The sequence below is a fragment of the Pan paniscus genome, chromosome 1 (genome assembly GCF_029289425.2).
Source record: "Pan paniscus chromosome 1, NHGRI_mPanPan1-v2.0_pri, whole genome shotgun sequence".
NCBI classification, from domain to species: domain Eukaryota; kingdom Metazoa; phylum Chordata; class Mammalia; order Primates; family Hominidae; genus Pan; species Pan paniscus.
The window spans coordinates 18,193,336-18,205,143 of record NC_073249.2 but is presented as its reverse complement, the minus strand read 5'-3'; positions in this window follow the sequence as shown (position 1 = coordinate 18,205,143).

Below are 11,808 nucleotides of genomic sequence, written 5' to 3'. Positions count from 1 at the left end.
TTTGTCTAATCTGTTAACTCAAGTGAAGATAAACACATCATCCATTTATAAATTAATAAATCTCATTTTTTTTTAATCACCACAAAGGTGTTTATTAGTCACTAAAAAAAAACAAGTAGATCTGGAGGAAGATGGTGGATAGGAGACAGGGCTAACATGCAGCTCCCACTTGGACAGACAGAATAGTGTGGAGACTCACCATGGACTTTTGCTCTAAGGACCACCACAGGAACATGCCAGGCAAGGCAAAAGAATTTACAAATCCTTTGAAAGAAGCAGCACACCACTGCAAATTCTGCAAGACAGGCAAAAAATTGTGAGTTCTCAATGTGTGAAAGGGGGAAAACTTACCTCTGAACACACATCCCCACTGGAGAATCTGAAAATCCAGATCACAGAAGAAGGATTTAACCCTACCTAGAGCTGAAACATTTAGGGAGGCACAGAAAATACAAAAGTAGAAGCAACAGTGGGAAGAGCCTTATAGGCATTCCCAGTCTCCAGCTCAAGCCCAGGAAAGCCATCCCTGACTACATCTCACAGGAGCCCTCAGGGAAGGCAGACAGCAGAATTAGGGAGGGCTTAAACAGGGTGAAAGAAGCTTCCAACTGAAATTTGTAATAATTTTTACTAGGCATGAATTTTATTGAGCAGAATCCAGTGGGTGAATGGGAACTGCTGCAGATATGAGTGCAGGAGCTGCCACCAATGATGTGGGCAGACGTGGAGGGGTAAGGCCTGAAACTTGTGCTTACTTTCTTAGTGGGGAAGTTTACAGCCTGGGGCAAGGGCTGAGTGGGGCACACAGGAGTGAGACCAGCCTCACCAACTACATGGGAGCTGGGGAGGCCTCTCACTACCAGCTATCTCCCACTTCCCTGGTGAACTAGATGACACAGCAGAGGCAGCCATAATCCCTTCTGGAACGTAACCCCATTGGCCTGAGAACCACCCCCTCATCCTGCACAATGGCAGTGGCAAGCCCTACCCAAGGAGAGTCTGAGCCTAGACCCACCTATCCCTGCCCAATGCCACCATGGTATTTCTCTACCCACCCTAATAACTGATTACAAAAGACATAAATTCTTGGGAGCTTTATGGCCTCACCCATCATCTAAGAAACCTGAATACTTATCCTGGCCAACTTAAGACAAGCTTATAGCCCCCTTCTACTACCACAGCTGGTGTTCTCTTGAAACCACCACCTCCTGGCTAGAGGCCAACCAACTCAGGCCATTATAGCAACTCATTACAGAATAACCCTGTTCCCAGGAAGGAGAAAACAGCTAATTCCACTGTCTGCAACATCCTGGCTAACCAGAGGTCCTGAGTCTGTCCACGTGACAACTTCACTGCTGGCATAACCAGCATTCAAGAAAGCCAGCACACTAAGCATATCTACAACCAAGGACTCTCACAGTCTATTTCACTCCCTGCCTCCTCCACCAGAGCAGGTGCTGGTATCCATGGCTTGGAGACCTGAAGATGAATCACATCATGAGACTCTTGCAGACATTCTCCAGCATCAGCCTAGAGCCTGGTGGACCCGCTGAGTGGATAGGCCCAGAAGAACAATAACAATCACTGCAGTCCAGCTCTCAGGAAGCTCCATCCCAAGGGAAAGTGGGAGTGTCCCACATCAAGGGATGACCCCATGGCACAAAAGAATCTGAACAGCAGGCCTTGAGTTCTAGATCTTTCCACTGAAATAGTCTACCCAAATGAGAAGAAACCAGAAAAGTAATTCTGGTAATATGACAAAACAGGGTTCTATAACACTCCCAAAAGATCACACTAGCTCCCTAGCAATGGATCCAAACCAAGACGAAATCTCTGAATTGCCAGAAAAAGAATTCAGACGGTTGATTATTAAGCTACTCAAGGATATACCAGAGAAACTTGAAAACCAACTTAAAGAAATCTAAAAAACAATACAAGATATGGATGAAAAATTCTCCAGAGAAATAAATGTCATAAGGAAAAAACAATCACAATTTCTGGAAATGAAAGACACTTAGAGAAATACAAAATGCCCTGGAAAGTTTCAACAATAGAACAAGTAGAAGAAAGAACTAAAGAGCTCAAAGACAGGGCTTTCAAATTAACTCAATCTGACAGAGACAAAGAAAAAAGATTTTTTTAAAAATGAACAAGCCTCCAAGAAATGTGAGATTATGATAAATGGCCAAACCTAAGAATAATTGGTGTTCTTGAGAAAGAAGAGAAATCTAAAAGTTTGGAAAACTTATTTGAGGAAATAATTGAGAAAAACTTCCCTGGTGTTGCTAGAGATCTAGATATCCAAATAAAAGAAACTCAAAGAACACCTGGAAAATGCATCGCAAAAAAGATCATCACCTAGGCACACAGTCATCAGGTTATCTAAAGTCAAGATGAAAGAAGAATCTTAAGAGCAGTGAGACAAAAGGATCAGGTAACCTATAAAGGAAAACCTATCAGATTAACAGTGATTTCTCAGCAGAAACCTTAAAAGCCAGAAGGGATTAGGGTCCTATATTTTAGCCCCCGAAACAAAATGATTGTCAGCCAAGAATTTTGTATCCAGAAAAACTAAGCTTCATAAAGGAAGACGAGAAAAAATCTTTTTCAGACAAACAAATGCTGAGAGAATTCACCAGTGCCAAACCAGCACTACAACAAATGCTAAAAGGAGTCCTAAATCTTGAAACAAAACCTTGAAATACACCAAAATAGAACCTTCTTAAAACATAAATCTCACAGGGCCTACAAAACACACACACACACACACACACACACACACACACAATGGGGGAAAAACGTATTTAGGCAACAACTAGCATAATGAATAGAAAAGTGCCTCACATCTTAATACTAATATTGAATGTAAATGGCCTAAATGCTACACTTAAAAGATACAGAATGGCAGAATGGATAAAAATCCACCAACCAAGTATCTGCTGTCTTCAAGAGACACACCTAACACATAAAGACTCATAAACTTAAGGCAAAGGGGTGGAAAAATACATTCCATGCAACTGGAAACCAAAAGCAAGCATGAGTAGCTATTCTTACATCAGACAAAAGAGACTTTAAAACAACAAAAAAACAGAGAGAGAAAGTGGGCATTGTATAATAATAAAAGGATCAGTCCAACAGGAAAATATCACAATCCTAAATATATATGCACTTAACATTGGAGCTCACAAATTCATAAAACAATTACTACTAGACTTAAGAAATGAGATAGCAACACAATAATAGTAGGGGAATTCAATACTCCACTGACAGACAGCACTAAACAGGTCATCAAGACAGAAAGTCAACAAAGAAACAATGGACTTAAACTATCCCCTAGAACAAATGGACATAGCAGATATTTACAGAACATTCTACCCAGCAACTGCAGAATATACATTCTTTTCCTCAGCACATGGAACACTGTCCAAGATAGACCATGATAGGTGACAAAACAAGTCTCAATACATTTAAGAAAATCAAAATTATATCTAATATCCTCTCAGATCACAGTGGAATAAAACTGGAAATTAACTCCAAAAGGAACCCTCGCAACTACACAAATACATGGAAATTAAATAACCTGCTCTTAATGATCTTGAGGTCAACAACAAAATCAAGATGGAAATTTAAAAAGTTATTTGATCTGAATAATAATAGTGACATAAACTATTAAAACCTCTGGGATATAGCAAAAGCAATGCTAAGAGGAAAGTTCATAGCATTAAATGTCTACATCGAAAAGTCTGAAAGAGCACAAATAGACAATCTAAGGTCACACCTCAAGGAACTAGAGAAACAAGAACAAACTTAGCAGAAGAAAACTACAGAAACAAACCCAAACTTAGCAGAAGAAAAGAAATAATAAATATCAGAGCAGAACTAAATGAAATTTAAACAAAAATATACAAAAGATAAATGAAACACAAAAGCCGGTCTTTGAAAAGATAAACAAAATTAATAGATTATTAGTGAGATTAACCAAGAAGAGAGAAGATCCAAATAAGGTCAATTAGAAACAAAACAGGAGATATTACAACTGATCATACAGAAATACAAAAGAACGTCCATGGTTACTATGAACACCTTTACATGCACAAACTAGAAAACCTTGAGGAGATGGATAAATTTCTAGAAATATACAACCCTTCTAGATTAAATCAGGAAGAAATAGAATCTCTGAACAGATCAATTAAAAGTAGCGACATTGAAACAGAAATAAATCCCAACCAAAAAAGTCCAGAGCCAGATGGATTCACAGCTGAATTCTATCAGACATTCAAAGAAGAACTGGTACTAATCTTACTGAAATGATTCCAAAAGATAGAGAAAGAAGGAATCCTCCCTAAATCATTCTATGAAACCAGTATCACCCTAATACCAAAACCAGGAAAGGACAAACACAAAAAAAAAGAAAACTACAGATCAATGTCCTTAATGAACATAGATGCAAAAATCCTCAACAAAATACTAGCTAACCAAATCCAACAGCATATCAGAAAGAAAATCCACCACGGTCAAGTGGGTTTCAGGGATGCAGGGATGGTTTAACGTATGCAAGTCAATAAATAAATGTAATACATCACATAATCAGAATTAAAAACAAAAATCATATGATCATCTCAATAGACCCAGAAAAAGCATTTGACAAAATCCAGCATCCATTTATGATTAAAACCCTCAGCAAAGCTGACATAGAAGGGACATACCTCAGGGTAATAAAAGCCATCCATAACAAACCCACAGCCAACATTATACTGAACAGAGAAAAGTTGAAAGCGTTCCCCCTGAGAACTGAAACAAGACAAGGATGCCCATTTTCACCACTTTTATACAACATAGTACTGGAAGTCCTAGCCAGAGCAATCAGACAAGAGAAAAAAAGAGCATCCAAATCAGTAAAGAGGAAGTTAAACTGTCTGCCTATCAATGATATGATCATATACCCAGAAAACCCTAAAGACTCATCCAAAAAGCTCCTAAATTCAATAAATGAATTCAGTGAAGTTTCAGGCTACAAAATCAATGTACACAAGTCAGTAGCACTGCTATACATGAACAACAACTAAGCTGAGAATCAAATCAAGAACTCAATCCCTTTTACAACAGCTGCAAAAAATAAAATACTTAGGAATACACCTAACCAAGGAGGTGAAAGATCTCTACAAGAAAAACTACAAAACACTCCTAAAAGAAATCATCAACAACACAAACAAATGGAAACACATTCCATGCTCATGGATGAGAGGAATCAATATTGTGAAAATGACCATACTGCCAAAAGTGATCTACAAATTCAACGCAATTGCCATCAAAATACCATCATCATTCTTCACAGAACTAGAAAAAACAATCCTAAAACTCATATGGCACCAAAAAACAGCCTGCATAGCCAAAGTAAGCCTAAGCAAAAAACAATTCTGGAGGTATCATATTACCTGACTTCAAACTATAGTTCAAGGCTATAGTTACCAAAACAGTATGGTACTGGTATAAAAGCAGGCATGTAGACCAATGGAACAGAATAGAAAACCCAGAAATAAAGCCAAATACTTAGAGTCAATTGATCTTTGACAAAGCAAACAAAAACATAACGTAGAGAAAGACACCCTATTCAACAAATGTGCTGGGATAATTGGCAAGACACATGTAGAAGAATGAAACTGGATCCTCATCTCTCACCTTATAAAAAAAATTAACTCACGATGGATCAAAGACTTTAAGACCTGAAACCATAAAAATTCTAGACTATAACATTGGAAAAACTCTTCTAGACATTGGCTTAGTCAGAGTTAATGACCAAGAACCTAAAAGCAAATGCAACAAAAACAAAAATAAATAGATGGGACCTAATTAAACTAAAAAGTTCCTGCACCCAACGAAGGACTAAGATCCAGAATCTACAAGGAACTCAAACAAATCAGAAAAAAAAAAACATCAAAAATGGGCAAAAGGCATGAATAGACAATTCTCAAAAGAAGATATACTAATGGCCAACAAACATATGAAAAAATGCTCAACATCACTATCAGGGAAATGCAAATTAAAACCACAATGAGATACCACCTTACTCCTGCAACAATGACCATAATTTAAAAATCAAAAAATAATAGATGTTGGCATGAATGTGGTGAAAAGAGAACACTTTTACACTGCTGGTGGGAATGTAAACTAGTACAACCACTATGGAAAACAGTATGGAAATTTCTTAAATAACTAAAAGTAGAACAACCATTTGATCCAGCAATCCCAATACTGGGTATCTACCCAGAGGAAAAGAAGTCATTATATAAAAAAGACACTTGCATATGCATGCTTATAGTGGCACAATTCACAATTGCAAAAATATGGAACCAGCCTAAATTCCCATCAACTAATGAGTGGATAAAGAAAATGTGATTGTATATATATGTAATTATATATATATATATATAATCTACAAGAAAATGTGATATACAATGAAATACTACTCAGCCATATAGAGAAATGAAATAATGGCATTTGCAGCAACCTGGATGGAGTTGGAAACCATTATTCTAAGTGAAATAACTCAGGAATGGAAAAGCAAATATCATATGTTGTCACTTAGAAGTGGGAGCTAAGCTATGAGGACACAAAGGCATAAGAATGATATAATGGACTTTGGGGACTGGGAGGAAGGGTGGGAGGGAAGTGAAGGATAAAAGACTACACACTGGGTACAGCGTATACTGCTCGGGTGACAAGCATGCCAAAATCTTGGGAATCACCACTAAAGAACTTATCCATGTAACCGAAACCACGTGTTTTCCCAAAAACTACTGAAGTTAAATTATAAAATTTTAAAAAAGTATTAGAACCCCTTTCCCTAATAACAGCAAGATGTCTGTGAGCAGTGTTTAGCTAAGGGCTGTGGAATGTGGTAGAGGACTGGCCTAGACCCACTAGTTGCAAAGGAAGCCCATCTGATTCATCACTAATGTTAGACTCCATTCAGCATATTATTTCTTACATCACTCCTTGAAGTGGGGAAAGAAAGAGTAAGACTCCAGGAAGAAGGCAGAAAGGCTGCTTTCAAATGGCCAACTAGGTAGACTGCAAGAGAAAGTAACTCATTATTCCCTCCCCACAGTCTTCCCCACACCCAAGCCTGGAGAGTTCATCTCATCTCTACACTGTGAACTCATGGCCCTAAATCTTTCCAACATTTTTAATGTAAAATTTCAAAGATACGGAAAAGTTGAAAGAATGGTACAATGAAAACACATGTCTACCATCTAAATTTTACAGTTGTTAACTTTGCCCTGACTTCATTTTAAAGCTTGTTTTAAAGATGATTCCTGAGATTAGGCAGAATTGCCCACTTGGTTACACTGGGAAGTTAGAAGGTGGTGGGGATGCTTGGTGCCTTAGAATGATGTCTATATTTCCCAAACCACCCCTCCTGACCACCCCCCTACATTGAGATGCAGTCTAACAACAACAAAACGTATTTATATGAAAATCCACTGGAAGTAATAAAAATTAAATCACTTTTAGGTGCCCTATCTTTATTGAAAAGCACATGCACTCCAGCCATCCTAGAAAACCTGTCTTGGAATCACAATTATGTATCAGTTTTCTTCACACTATGGTTACGCTTTGACAGAGCCCACTGCTCACTGCTGAGTTTTCAACACAGCAAAGAGCCACAGTAGAAAAAGTACTCAATTTATGAGAGCACAATATAGACTAATAAGTCACATAGAAAATAGACAAGTGGTCTTTTGTTAAAAGATTTTCTACCAGAGTGTTTGAAGCCATTTGAACCGAATTGGGAAGAAAACATCATGGTGAGCCAAATAAAGGGTATTTTTAGATGTTTACAAGGAGACCAAAAGCATTAACCAGAAAAGTTAAAGACATTTTTAAAATCACAGTCTTAGAATGGTTAAGGGCCGGGTACAGTGGCTCACGCCTGTAATTCCTGCACTCTGGGAGGCTGAGGCAGGAGGATCACTTTAGCACAGGAGTTCAAGACCCTATCTCTACAAACAAATTTAAAAAATTAGCTCGGAGGTGGGGCGCAGTGGCTCACACCTGTAATCCCAGCACTTTGGGAGGCTGAGGCAGGGGGATCACCTGAGGTCAAGAGTTCAAGACCAGCCTGGCCAACATGGTGAAAACCCGTCTCTACCAAAAATACAAAAATTAGCCAGGCGTGGTGGTGGGCTCCTGTAATCCCAGCTACTCAGGAGGCTGAAGCAGGAGAATTGCTTGAGCCCAAGAGACGGAGGTTGCTGTGAGCTGAGATCGTGCCACTGCACTCCAGCCTGGGTGACACAGCAAGACTCCATCTCAAAAAAAAAAAAAAAAAATTAGCCAGGAGTGGTGGCCTACGCCTGCGGTACCAGCTACTTGGGAGGCTGAAGTGGGAGGGTTGCCTGAGCCTGGGAGTTTGAGGCTACAATAAGCCATGATCATGCCACTGCACTCCAGCCTGGGTAACAGAGTAAGACTTTATCTTAAAAATAAAATAAAATAAAATAAAGAACAGTTAAGGGATTTTCTCAAGGTCACACAAGTAGTGACAAAATTGGGTCTGCCTTGGTCTCCACTCCTAGTCTAATGGAGGGTCTCTATTTGTATTCTAATGGTGGATCCCTGCGGGGGGGCGGTCTGTCTTCCTTTATTGAGAAAGAGGATAATATACTGTTCTTCAAATACAGGGAATAGAGAACAAAAGAATTTTAAATACACAGGAACTCAAATGACCAGAACCAGATTTAAATCTTAGCCTTTTTTCTCCAAGGGAAGAAGCTGTGGTAGGAAACAAGCATTTTCCTGTATTCTTTCCTTAGTGGAACACCTGTGAGACTTCATGGCTCTAACACTTCTAACCACAACCTTTAGTTATAAAATTGGGAACGTTCTGAAGGGGAATTTTTACATTTAGTCTTTTTAAGCCAAGACTAAATGTAAAATATCCCCTCACTCCTGAATATCCAAAAGAGGAAGAGCATTATAAAAGCAAGAACCTTGGTAGGCAAAACAGGATTCTATTTCTTTATCCAATTTAACAAATATTTATATATACTATCTACTTTGTGCCAGGCACCATTTTAAGGGCTTTAAAAGTATCAGCTTGTTTAATCCCCACAGTATCCCTAGAAGATGCTTGTCAGCTAGAAGAACCCATCAGGAAGTTTTCTGAGAGTATTGAAGGAGTTTGAATAATGTGCTGGGTCTGTAGATTGAGTAATGTTGGCGTACACTGAGTGACGATGGTGTAGACTGAGTGATAATTGTGCAGATTGAGTGATGATGGCATAGGCTGAGTGACGATGGTGCACATTGAGTGATGATTGTGTAGAATGAGTGATGATGGCATACATTCAGTGATGATAGCACAGACTGAGTGATGATATTGCAGACTAAGTGATGATTGTGTAGACTGAGTGATGATGGTGTACATTGAGTGCTGATAGCACAGACTGAGTTATGATAATGCAGACTGAGTGATGATCATGTAGACTGAGTGATGATGGCATACATTCAGTGATGATAGCACACATTGAGTGATGATAGTGCAGATTGAGTGATGATGGTGTACATTGAGTGATGATGCTGTACATTGAATAATGATAGCACAGATTGAGTGATGATAGGGCAGATTGAGTGATGATCATGTAGATTGAGTGACGATGGTGCACACTGAGTGATTATAGCACAGAATGAGTGATGATGGCATACAGAGTGATGATAGCAGAGATTGAGTGATGATAGTGCAGACTGAGTGATGATGGTGCACAGTGAGTGATGATAGCACAGAATGAGTGATGATGGTGCAGACTGAGTGATGATGGTGTAGACTGAAGAATGATTGCATAGACTGAGTGACGATGGTGTAGACTGAGTGATGATTGCATAGACTGAGTGATGCTTGTGCAGATTGAAAGATGATGATGTAGATTGAGTGACGATGGTGCAGACTGAGTGATGATGGTACAGACTGAGGGATGATGGTGTAGACTGAGTGATGATGATGCAGACTGATGATGATTGTGTAGACTGAGTGATGACAGTGCAGACTGAGTGATGATTGTGTAGACTGAGTGATGATGGTGTAGACTGAGTGAAGATTGTGTAGGCTGAGTGATGATAGCGCAGATTGAAAGACGATGATGTAGATTGAGTGATGATGGTGTAGACTGAGTGATGATTGTGTAGACTGAGTGATGATGTGTAGACTGAGTGATGATGATGTAGACTGAGTGAAGATTGTGTAGACTGAGTGATGAGTGCATAGACTGAGTGATGCTTGTGCAGATTGAAAGATGATGATGTAGATTGAGTGATGATGGTGCAGACTGAGTGATGATGGTACAGACTGAGGGATGATGGTGTAGACTGAGTGATGATGCAGACTGATGATGATTGTGTAGACTGAGTGATGACAGTGCAGACTGAGTGATGATTGTGTAGACTGAGTGATGATGGTGTAGACTGAGTGAAGATTGTGTAGGCTGAGTGATGATAGCGCAGATTGAAAGACGATGATGTAGATTGAGTGATGATGGTGTAGACTGAGTGATGATTGTGTAGACTGAGTGATGATGTGTAGACTGAGTGATGATGATGTAGACTGAGTGAAGATTGTGTAGACTGAGTGATGAGTGCATAGACTGAGTGATGCTTGTGCAGATTGAAAGATGATGATGTAGATTGAGTGATGATGGTGCAGACTGAGTGATGATGGTACAGACTGAGGGATGATGGTGTAGACTGAGTGATGATGATGCAGACTGATGATGATTGTGTAGACTGAGTGATGACAGTGCAGACTGAGTGATGATTGTGTAGACTGAGTGATGATGGTGTAGACTGAGTGAAGATTGTGTAGGCTGAGTGATGATAGCGCAGATTGAAAGATGATGATGTAGATTGAGTGATGATGGTGTAGACTGAGTGATGATTGTGTAGACTGAGTGATGATGTGTAGACTGAGTGATGATGATGCAGACTGAGTGAAGATTGTGTAGACTGAGTGATGAGTGCATAGACCGAGTGATGATTGTGTAGACTGAGTGATGATTGCATAGACTGAGTGATGATGATGTAGACTGAGTGATGAGTGCATAGACTGAGTGATGATTGTGTAGACTGAGTGATGATTGCATAGACTGAGTGATGATGATGCAGACTGAGTGACGATGGTGTATAGACTGAGTGAAGATTGTGTAGACTGAGTGATGAGTGCATAGACTGAGTGATGATTGTGTAGACTGAGTGAGGATGGTGCAGATTGAAAGATGATGATGTAGATTGAGTGACTATGGTGCAAACTGAGTGAGGATGGCCATCATGGCAGATGAAGGACTGAGGGGAGAGAACATAGAGGTGCGCAGAAATCTGCATGAGATTCCTGCAGCTGCAGAAGCAAATGACCTCATGCTGGGTGGCTTAAAACAGCACATTCATTCTCACCAATTATGGAGGCAAGAAGTAAAAAATCAGTTTCACTGGGCCCAAATCAAGTTGTTGGTGGGGCCATACTCCCCACTGGAGGCTCTAGGGGAGAATTCATTCCTTACCTCTTCCAGCTTTCTGTGGCTGCTGCCATTGCTTGGCCTGTGGCCGCATCATTCTAATCTCTCTTCCATCTTCACATCATCTCGGTGTGAGTCAAATCCCTCTTTCTCTTTCTGTTTCTCTTTCTCTTTCTCTCTCTCCTTCTCTTGAGACAGGGTCTTGCTCTCTCACCCAGATTGGAGTGCAGTGGTGTGATCATGGCTTACTGCGGCAGCTTCGACCTCCCGGGTTCAAGTGATCCTCCCACCTCAGCCTCCTGAG